The sequence below is a fragment of the Leptopilina boulardi genome, unplaced genomic scaffold (genome assembly GCF_019393585.1).
Source record: "Leptopilina boulardi isolate dan_hultmark-lab unplaced genomic scaffold, ZJU_Lbou_2.1 LbouV2_337, whole genome shotgun sequence".
Classification (NCBI taxonomy): Eukaryota; Metazoa; Arthropoda; class Insecta; order Hymenoptera; family Figitidae; genus Leptopilina; species Leptopilina boulardi.
Window position 1 is genome coordinate 92,276 of NW_026137904.1, and position 11,808 is coordinate 104,083.

At 24.1% G+C, this 11,808-nt stretch overlaps 1 long non-coding RNA gene across 2 annotated transcripts; it reads left to right on the forward strand.

The window, feature by feature from the left end:
• The first annotated feature begins 1,351 nt into the window (after window positions 1–1,351).
• Window positions 1,352–10,382, forward strand: LOC127285656 (uncharacterized). 2 transcript variants are annotated; one of them, XR_007843620.1, is made up of 5 exons: window positions 1,352–1,474; window positions 3,809–4,040; window positions 5,525–5,584; window positions 6,104–6,204; window positions 9,992–10,382. It is a non-coding gene; the product is annotated as an uncharacterized LOC127285656 (long non-coding RNA). The 2 variants fall into 2 exon arrangements; XR_007843619.1 differs by lacking the exons at window positions 6,104–6,204; window positions 9,992–10,382 and having other exon boundaries at window positions 5,525–5,874.
• Window positions 10,383–11,808: the final 1,426 nt, after the last annotated feature.

Sequence of the window (11,808 nt, forward strand, 5' to 3'; positions counted from 1 at the left end):
AAATAAATATGTATACATATATAGATAATTAAAATACATATAATTGAAAAATAAAAAAATTGCGAAAATTTATTATAAAAGCCCTGTGTCTCATTTTGTGCGTGTATGAAGCGATATAATAACAAAATCTCTGGATTTGACATTTTCATTCAACGATTTTATGATCAGAAAGGGGGGTTGAATTTTGAAATATATGGTTTAATATTGTGGATGAGTAGAGTCGCGTTGGATTAACGACTTCAGAGAGGGTCGTTAAGTCTCACGTCGTAACATTACCTGAAAACCAAATCACGTAACTTACAAAGTTTCTGCATAAATATTCAATGCACACACTGTCAGCTGTTCGTGTTGGTCTTTAAAGAGCATCATTTCTTCTGTCATTATAAATCTTTTGTCTATTTTTTTCTTTTCAAAAACTATTTTTTTCTGATACAGTAAGTGTTTTACAAAAAAATTAATTTAAAAAAAAAATTAAAAATCATTTGATTAAATTGAGAAATAATTAATCTTTTTTTAAGTAGTAATAGTAGTCAGACGTACTTTTTTTTCTATTTTGTATATTTTTACTAAAGGGGATTTTTTTTAGTGATATTAAAAGAAAAGGAAAATTAAAAAATAATTTCTACCTTTGTAGTGAAAATATTTTTAATATTTGAAAATGCAATTGAGTCTTGAGTCCTTATAAAATGCGGTTGTTTTTTTTTCTCTACTCTTTTCATCGTCAATCACGAGACAAATAAACCAATTCCGAGTGGAGGAATTGCATTTTACGTGAATTCAACTTTGAGGATTCTCCTTACACCTCGTTAGATGTCTTGTTTCGCAACAACGCTCGTGCAGCATCATATTTAATGGACCATTCTCTATATACAACCTGGCTCACTTCTTCTCTATATATATATTCACATTTCAAAGTGCAGTAAGAAAGTACTTAAAGTTTGTAAAACATCATCTTCTAAAATGTAATTACTTAAATCCTCAAAGTTACCCCCACCCGAAACCTAAAAGGTTTCCTCGCGCGCGCGAGAGAGAGAGAGTTGCATATTTATAAGAATATTTTTTTTTTTTATAAGAGAAATAAAAAGTAAAAAAGCAATTTAATAACATGTAGCCATAAAACTCGACACTTGGAATATTAAAAATAAATAAAACAAGAGAACGAAGAGTAATTAAACGAGTGAACGTGACGAGAGTGAAGAAAGGGACAAAATTTATCCGGCTAGTTTAGTTAACAAACTGATTGCACGGTGGCAGCACTTACTAGACATTCTCTTTCTCTAACACAAACTGAGGATTCGAAATATATATATACATATATATACATTCTCGCCAAGAGTCTGCGCAGAGATTATATGCATTCGCGCACGAAAAGAGGGTTTCCATTCTCCATGAGATTGAGGATCGCGCATTTAAACCACGTTCAGCGTGCTTACAACATCTGCCACCTTCCAAGATTCAACCTTCAATTTTGCGAGTACAGATTTTTAATGAAAATATACTTCATATTAAAAAAAAAATTTTTTAAATTTCTTTTTTGGTAACATTTTTTTAAGGTAGTATAACAAACAAAATAATAAAAATTAGAGGTGATAGAATATAGTAATATTATAATATATAATACTATAATAATAATAATATTGTAGTAGTATTTATTCATAGTGGTATTATAATAATAATAATAATTATTGCATGATGGTAAATTAACTTTTTTTTAGTAGTTATAGAATTTTTAGGTATTTTTAAAAAGTAGTTAGAAGAAAATTTTCTATTTAAAAAAAAATAGATTGGGAAATTATAAGAATGGCTAGTAGATAAGTAGTAAAAGACGTTTTTGGTCAGACGCTACTATCCTTTACAAATTATTTATAAAGCTGTCAATTTTGGTACTTCTTTTTGAATTAGTAATAAAATTTTAACTAATTTTAACTAGAGATTCATTTTTTGCTTTTGAATTAGTTAAATTTTACTAATTTGATAGTGAATTTTTTTTATTATTAGTTAAACTTTACTCATTCGATAGTAAACATTTTTTTTACTAATTTTTTTTACTGTTAATTAGTTAAATTTTACTAATTCGATAGTAAAATTTTTTTACTGCTAATTAGTTAAATTTTAATAATTCGATAGTAAAAATTTTTTTTACTGTTAATTAGTAAAATTAGTAGTTATTAGTAAAATTTAACTAATTTTACTAATTCAAATTTAGAGAGTAACAATGCTAATTAGAAAATTACTATTAATAATTAAATTAATACTAATGATTTATGAAACATTAATTTTTAGCTTAGAACTTTGTAATTTTGTTTACAATTTTTCACTATACTAACAAAAAAATTAAATAATAAATAGTAAAAATAGTAATAAGTAGTAAAAAGTAGTAAAAATTAGTAAAAATTAATAATAAATATTAAAGAAAATAGTAAACAGTAGTAAAAATTAGTAAAAAAATAGTTAAAAATAGTAATAAGTAGTAAAAATAGTAAAAATTAAAGATTAAAAATTAAAGATAGTAATAAATAGTAAAAATAGTAATAAATAGTAAAAAAATAGTAAACATTAGTAAAAATTAGTAAAAAATAGTAATACATAGTAATAAATAGTAAAAAAATAGTAAACATTAGTAAAATTAGTAAAAAATAGTAATAAATAGTAAAAATAGTAATAAGTAGTAAAAAATAGTAAAAATTAGTAAAAATTAATAAAAATTAGTAATAAATAGTAAAAATAGTAATAAATTGTAAAATAAAATAGTAAACATTAGTAAAAATTAGTAAGAAATAGTAATAAATAGTAAAAATAGTAATAAGTAGTAAAAAATAGTAAAAATTAGTAATAAATAGTAAAAATAGTAATAAATAGTAAAAAAATAGTAAAAAAATAGTAAACATTAGTAAAAATTAGTAAAAAATAGTAATAAATAGTAATAATTGTAATAAGTAGTAAAAAATAGTAAAAAATAGTAAAAATTAATAATAAATAGTAAAAATAGTAATAAATAGTAAAATAAAATAGTAAACATTAGTAAAGATTAGTAAAAAATAGAAAAAATAGTAATAAATAGTAAAAATTGTAATAAATAGTAATAAATAATGAATAAAAGAAGTAAAATAAATAATAAAATTGGTTAATAAAGATATTATTAGAAAATTTAACTGAGAAAATGAGATTGAACATTTTATTAGGTTTCATTTGGCTACTTTAACAATATGCTATTATATATTAAATTCAAGTTAATTAGTAGTTAAAGGGGTTAAAAACCTTTTTTCTTAATGAAGGTTATCTGTCTCTAAATGGAATTCCAATAGTTAACCGGAAATAAGCACGTACAGGTAGTTAAAGTTCTACGTTTCCAACAACGAATCTCATGATAATAATAGACGTTACTCGATAATACGAAATAACATTTTGTTATTATAGCCATCCTGAAAGCTTTCACGTGATTTTGCTTCTTTTTTTTTGTATTATTTCTTTCTTTATAGATATTTTTTTTCCAATCTTTGATTCTATCATTAATTTTTCTAATAATAAATTACATTGCTCTTTATTTTTTTATTAATTATATATTTGGTACACATTTTTTGTTTGTCTGCCTAAAAACGTCGTTACCACTTAAGAAATTTGCTATTTTAAATAAATTATTACTTATAGTAATTATTGACATTAATTATTATATTATTTTTTCTTATTAATTATTCAAATTAAAAATTGTTTGAAAGGAAAATTTTATGAAAAAGCAAAATAGAAATAAATATGAAAAATTGAGAATTGAATTTACTGTATTACTAATATTTTTATAATTGAATTACAGAAAAGGAAATAATGCAAAAATGGAAAATGAGGACAGTGGGTCGTTTAAAAAGGGTGCAAAATCTAATTCAACTTTGATTTTATAAAGCACGGCTATGATAGCCATCCACTTCCTGTTTTGTAACAATTCTCGTGTTGGCCGTTGCAGAAGCCATTCTCAGTCGTGGAATTAATTCAACTAGCGATTAGGTCTCTCTCTCTCTCTCGTTCTCTCTCTCTCCCTCTCTTTGTAGGTAAGTTTTCAAGCGAACATTTTAAGTGTGCGTGAGAATGAGTGGGTGTGTTTTCCCTGTGTAGTGAACTTTTGCTAAAACGGGTTCAAAGCATGCAGTGTAAATTTCCGCAACGGCACGCGAACATTCTCTTTCTCTCTCTCTCTCTTCCTTAAATTCTCCTTCTCTTTCCCGCCCCCACTTTCTCTCTCTCTCTTTCTTTCCCTTTTATTTTTTGAACTCTTTTTTTTCAAACTACTCAAGAGTTGATCGAGCCTTACTTTGCAATTACCTTTTGCTCGCGAAGCATTTTTTTTTTTTTCTCTCTCACTTCAAATCGATTGCCACTGACGTTAAATTTGCCTTCTATATATTTCTCTATATAAGGGCCAAGCCATTATTTTCCCTTTCGATAAATTTGTCCGGCAAGGAAGCGAGGTGTCACCTTCATTTGAAACATTTCTCTATTGCGATACTCGACCCTCCCTTCTTTTTTTTCACCCCCTTTGTGAACCCGTTTTTTAAATCATTCCAAAGACTTATGAATTATTGCCGACAAACGCGCGACTTACATATATATATATAACGATATTATCGAATTTGGCTTTCATAATATTTCGACAAATTGTCGCCGTTATTTTTTTTTGGTGAAATGATTTTCTTATTTCATACTTTTAAAATGTAATATTTTTGCAAATTTTCTCTTTTTTTTAATTGAAAATATTAATAATAATAATAATAATAATAATAATAATAATAATAATTTCTAATTACATTCTAAGTAATACTAATGTATCTTTATATTAGCTGCCTGACCAAAAAATTGTCTATACTACTGAAAATATTTTCTATATTGTATAAATTATAAATTTCAATTAAAAAGAAAATTGTTAAATATTTTGATAAAAAAGCAAAACGAAGATTTCGAAATATTGGAATTTTTTTCCAATCACTAATATTATAGAGAAACAATTACATATATATATATATATATATATATATATATATTGAATTAAGCAATATGATAAAAATTGAAATTGATTGTGCACGTCAATCACAAGTCGGATCGCTTGAAGCACGTAGAGGTTTAAATCCCATTTATAGTTTTTTTTTTTTTCATCCTAGCTTGGCACGGTTACATGAACGGTAAGAAAAATACAGTTCAAGGCAATGTCCACAGTTGATTTAGTTTAAAATCTATTTTGACCCAATGTAATACCTGCAATTTATTTTTCACCCAAGATCACAATACCTATTTTTAACAATTTATTTAACGGAAAACTATTTTGTTACAATGGATTTTTATTTCAAATACTTTAACGAATTTTTTTCCCTCTCTCTTTGACAAAAGTAACACTTGATAACTGATTGTTTACCAAAAAAAAAAAAATTTAAATATTAATTATATATATATTAATAAATAATTATGTTTAATAATAATAATTTTTATTGTAAATAATTATTAAAATATTGAAAAAGTTAATGGAAATTATTTCTATTTTCAGGTAGAAAAAGATGCAGTAGGACCTCGATAATTGATACCCTAGAAACTCTTCGGATTTAAGGTTTTACTGTATTTTTTTTATAATTTTCCCTCTGTAAAAAAATGTCGGGAATTTAATTTTCAAAATAATGTTACTGTAATCACAGGATTTTTTCTTATCCAGGTTCGACTGTATTTCATCTCTCAAAAATCAGTAAAAACCTCTTGTATTGAACATAAATTTTTCTTTCATTTCTAAAAATAAAAGATATTAATAGCTTTGTTTAGAAAAATCAATTATCAATTATGAGAGGTTGTACTGTATATTCTGTCAATTATCGAATTTTTTCTCCTGCTACACTCTAAAACGAAAGATATTATAATTAAATAGCAACTTTATAGGTACTAAATTACCTGTTGGTTCTATTTTTTAATACCTAAAATTTGGTACTATTTTAGTACCTTCTTTTTACAGTGATAGTAAAAATATATTTATTTTAATATTGTATAAAAATATTGTATTGTATTGTATAAAAATAATTTTCAAAAACGATATTAGTAGAAAAAAAAAATTGGAATTAATTTTTTGTTCCCATCACAGGGGAATCAATTCATTCTCCAGATGATTTTAATGCTCGAAAATAAAGGCGCACAAGGAGGGCGTTAGTGAAACTGTCAATGGCAGAGCAAACTTCTTTCCTCGTAAGTTTTCGACATGTTTAATGGCATCAATTTGTTACGTTCTTCGTCAACGGAACACATTAAACGCAAGACTTATAGCAAGGCAGAGGGTACCTACATATTTCAAAGGGGCATTTGTCTTGGTGCACCATGGACCCACGATTCTCTATTTCGATTTGCTCGTGTCTCTCTCTCTCTCTCTCTCTCTCTCTCTCTCTCTCTCTCTCTCTCTCTCTCTCTCTTTTATCTTCTCACTTTCTCTGTTTGCTCATTTCTCACTTTTCTCTCTCTCTCTCTCTCTCTTTCTTTCTCTCTTTGTCGCACACATCAACCCAACTCTACACGCATCGAGAGTCGAATAATTCATTGCGGGCGGCTTTGCTAATGAAGGCAGGATAGTTTAAAACTTCTCTCGTATTTCAGCTCGTTAATCGGTTATCGCAATCATTATCGCAGCTCAAGTACAAATCTTTAAAGGATGCAAAGTTTCGTGTGATGCTTTGCTACGAGATTAGCCGACTCTGTCTCTCTCTCTCTCTCTCTCTCTCTCTCTCGTTCGTTAGTTAAAACTCTGTGCAAGGTTTTGCACTGCACGCAAATAAGATATCAAATGATAATAATCTGTTTTTTTTTTAATTTAGAAGAGAGTAAAAATCAGATAATTATATTAATTTTAATTATCTTTTGTTTTCTCTATTTAGTTCTAAAATTGACGATATTAATCGATATTTTGTTGAAATAATTCAGAACTCTTCTAAACATTACGGAAAAAAAAATTGTATCTGGAACAGAGATACGTTTCTCTAGAATAGAGAAAACATTCTCTGTTTTAGTAAAACATATCGCTGTTTTAGTGAAAATTATCGCTATTCCAGGTGAACATTTTTTTCCCTGTGTATTAGTAAAAAAAATTTTAACTAATTTGAATTAGTGACTCATTTTTTTAAAAAATTATTATTAGTAATTAGTAATAATAAAATAGAAATTATTTTAACAAATTTGTAAAAAGTACTCTCTATATCTGAATTAGTAAAAATGTTTACTAATTTAAATTAGTGACTCACTTTTTGCTTTAGAATTAGTTAAATTTTACTAATTGATAGTAAAAGTTACTAATAATTAGTAAAAGTTACTAATAATTAGTAAAATTTTACTAATTGATAGTAAAAGTTACTAATAATTAGTAAAAGTTACTAATAATTAATAAAATTTTACTAATTGAGAAGCAAAAAGTGAGTCACTAATTCAAATTAGTAAACTTTTTTACTAATTCAGATTTAGAGAGTACAGTGTCTGACTAAAAACTATTTATACTACTCGTTATACTATGATTGCAATTTTTTTTTCTAAACTCCGTGAAAATAAAAATTGTCTTCTTGATTTTTTTAACAGAGTTATCAAATTCTTCTATTCTTTTCGTTCATTTTAATAAATACAAATATTCTTTGTACTGTCCGACCAAAAATAGTACAGTACTAATATAATTTGGTTCTAAATAATCTACATATTTTAAATTTACTAATAACCGATTTTTTCAAAATTTACCTCAAAAAAAAAATAAAAAGATTTCCAATTATTTATTAATTTCTTAAAAACTTCTTTAAAAAAGAAAAATTATAAGCAACGTCTGACAAAAAACGTACCTATACTACTGAAAAGTTCACACGAGAAATTACGTTTTACAAAATAGTATAACAATCAGAATGTCTGACCGAAACGTAAATACACTACTAAAAATTTTGGATATCAGCAAAATTAAAAATTTCGATGTCCACACAGCAGTTTGGATGCTGTTGGTCCTATCAAAAAAGTACCACATTTTTTTTTTTTTTGAAAAAAAACTATTGTCTGATCAAAATGTACCTATACTACTAATGACTCGTAATTTTATTCCCCTTCCACTAAAATTCAGTTTTCAAAATTAAAATTTAAATTCTCAAACCAAAAAAATTAATAAAACTTAATCTTAATTGATCTTAACAATAATTTATTTTAATAAATAAAAAAAAATTGAAGAGATGACTTGATTTTGCTGAAAAAAACACTCATTTAATTAAATATCAATTTTGTTGTTTTTTTTTTTAAATATACATATGTATTATAATGTGAAAAGGGGGATAAAAAAAATCGTTTTGAATTCTCAGAGGAAATTAGTTTTTCCCCATAGTAGTCGCGTTCTTGCGCAGTTCGTTCTCTCGCGCATTATACATTGTCATGCAATAAGAGAAGAGGATATGATTAATTTTCATTTCTCATCACTAATATTAGTTTTTAATGTACGATCATTGTTATGGGAATTGGCATAATTAGCTTTGAGACCCCAGGGGTGTAACATATCTACAAGAGCCATGTTAGGGGCTTCCTGACCTTCACCAATGTCATCGTACCTATCACATATATATATATATATATCGGTAAGTCGACCCACGTGTATGTCTTCCTGTCACTTTGTGATCATCTCTAAATTAATCATTTTAATTAGAAAATTATTTCACTATTATCCCTTTTTTTCTCCTATTCTCACAATTCAAATATTTGATTTGCATTTATTATTATTATTATTATTATTATTATGATTATTATTTTTATTATTATTATTATTATTATTATGATTATTATTATTTTTATTATTATTATTATTATTATTAATATTATTATTAATATTAATATTATAATTATTAAAAATTAATATTTATTAATTAATAAATAAAATTATTTAATAATAATTCAATAAATTGGTAAAATGTGAAAAATTTTTTTTTTTTTGGAAAAAATTAGAGAGAATGGAGTTTAGCTTTCAGAAATTAAGCACACAATCAGTGTTGGAAAATGAATAACGAACTATTTGGGAAGAGAGTCAAGGGGTCCATGTGTTCATTCTACCGGAAGTACAGAGAGGCACTGGAAACTCGAGGACAATAAGTGACTTCGCGACGTGTCTAGTGCTCACTAGGCTACACGATGCTTTGGTGTTCGGGTGGATGATTTTGCAATGTCCTGATAATAGTGTTCCGTTATTATATTCAAACTTCCAGTTAATATACTTCTCTCTCGCTCTCTCTCTTTCTATCTCTGAGAACCGGGGGTATATAACTTCTGCAATACCAACTCAAAAGATCGATCGTTTACTATCAACTTTTACTATATATCTATATATAAATATATAAAACTTATTTCTCTATAAAAGAATCTCGAAATAAAAAGTTTATTCATTTCTCTTTTTTAAAGATGAATTCGCGATATTGCATTGGTACACAATACAAAATGAGAAAATAAATGAAAATATAACTAAAATTTGATTATAAAATTTTTTTAATAATTATTTATATTATTATAATAATTATAATTTCATCTAACTAAATTTATTATATTATTTGTTTATACTATTTACTTATAATAATAATATTATTGTTATTACATAATAATAATATTATTGTTATCACATAATAATAATATTATTGTTATCACATAATAATAATATTATCTAGATTACTTACACTCAGAAAAAAGATATGTTTGAACCAAATGTACCATTTTTTTATATTTATCCAATTTTTTAGTTAGTTCAACCAAAATTTGTTTAATTCAAATAAATATTTATTTGATCTAAATAACTGTTTGGTTTATTTTAATAAAATTGAACAAAGAAAAATTTGATTGAGCTAAATAAACGTTTGGTTTATGCAACCAAATGTTTGGTTAACTGTATATATCAATGTATTTATTTTGTTGATTTAATCAAAATTTAGTTGCTTTAAACGAATTTTTTTCTGAGTGTTATTAATAATTTGTAATTTTATTATTTCAGATGGAACGATAATTACGTAAGAGAAGATCAAGAATAATTACATAATCATTTTATTAAAAAAGAAAAAATCGGTACTTTTGGATTTAATATAAAATTCGAATGAAATAATTCGTCTTTGATGCTTGCCGATCATTTAATAGTCGATTCATTATATATTAATATTAAAAAAAAAAAAAAAAAAAAAAAAAAAAAAAAATGATTGTACTCACGTGACCTTTGATTCTTGAAAAATTACTGGTAGAATAATGTTGAGTGCACTTACCTGAAACATAAAAAATATTAAGGTATTACAAAGAGTTCATTATGTGCTAGATCAAATACAGCCTAGTCATTGTTAGCTTTATTGATTTTGAATCATAAAGTAGAATCATCTCTTTTCTATATTACAACTTGTCTGACATTTATTTTGGAATTTACAATAAATAAATAAAAAAAAAATAAATAAAAATAAATAAATAAATATTTGATAAATTAAATGTAAAAGAAAATATAATCAATTAACATTCCAAAAAGTAAATTTAATTACCTACGTTGAATTTAATTTAAATTGTTTTAATTTTATTGTTTTTTAATTTCATTCAATTTAATTTGTTTTAATGTATGAAGTAAATACTTCATTATTTTAAGCCATTTTTAATAGAGAGAAGAATTTGTTTTAATTTAATTCACTTTGATTTTTTTTTATTTTAAATTCTTTTATTTTGATTTATTTCCTTTAATAAGTTTTTTTAACATTTATTAATCTGGTCAATTAAATTTTTGTTCAATTTAATAAAATTAAAAATTTAATTCGTAGCAATTGGTGTGAATTTTCGAGTTTTTTTTTTAGTATTTTCTAAATTAAAATATTTTGTTAATTCATAAAATGTCGAAAAAATGTTTTACATTTTTTTTTTACATTTTCAACTAAAAATATTCAGCTACAATTTTCATGAATAAATTCTCATTTATTTTTTTATTTTCCTTTTTAACCTGTTTTAAATATTTCGTTTACACGTGTTGGTTTTACAACGTTTTATAATTTATTTTGCAGTATATTTTGTACATTTTCATATGTTATTCGCACATTTTCATTCTCTCATTATTATTATTATTATTTTAAATATTATATATATATATATATGTTTGTTGCATTTAATTAAATTAATTTAGATGTAATAATTATTATTTTTAAATTATCATGCATTTATTTTAATGATTCATGTTTGTATTATTATTATTATTTTTTTTTGTATATCAATTATCAAAAATTAATTTAGATTCATAATTAAATTTTTTAATTGTCATGTTTCCAATTATTGCAATGGGTTCCATTGTTATTTATTCCTCATGTTTATTAATTTTTCAATAATAATATTTTTTTGTTTATTCAAAATAAAAAAATAAATTTTACTTTATTTATTTTATTTTTATTTTATTTTTTTAATTTAGTTAATTTTTTCCCATTGTATGATTTTATAAGTAAAGAGACTTTTTAACAATTTTTATTCCCCTTTGGGCAATAATTATTATTCTATTGAATTGTCTATAATAATTTTCATCATGATAATTCTATTCAAATTATTATCGATAATTTTAATTATTAAATTTCTATATTCAAATAATTGAATTTTTTTGGATAATTTTTCAAATTACGTTATCTTTTGAATAATTTCAATTATTATATTATTATACTATTTTCAGTGATTAATATTCATGAGGTTTATTTTTCGATTTATTGATTATTATAATTAATTAATATTAAAATATTAATAATAATTTAATTTACTGAAAATTATTATTTAAATTGTTTCATCAAAATTTGATATAGAAAAAAT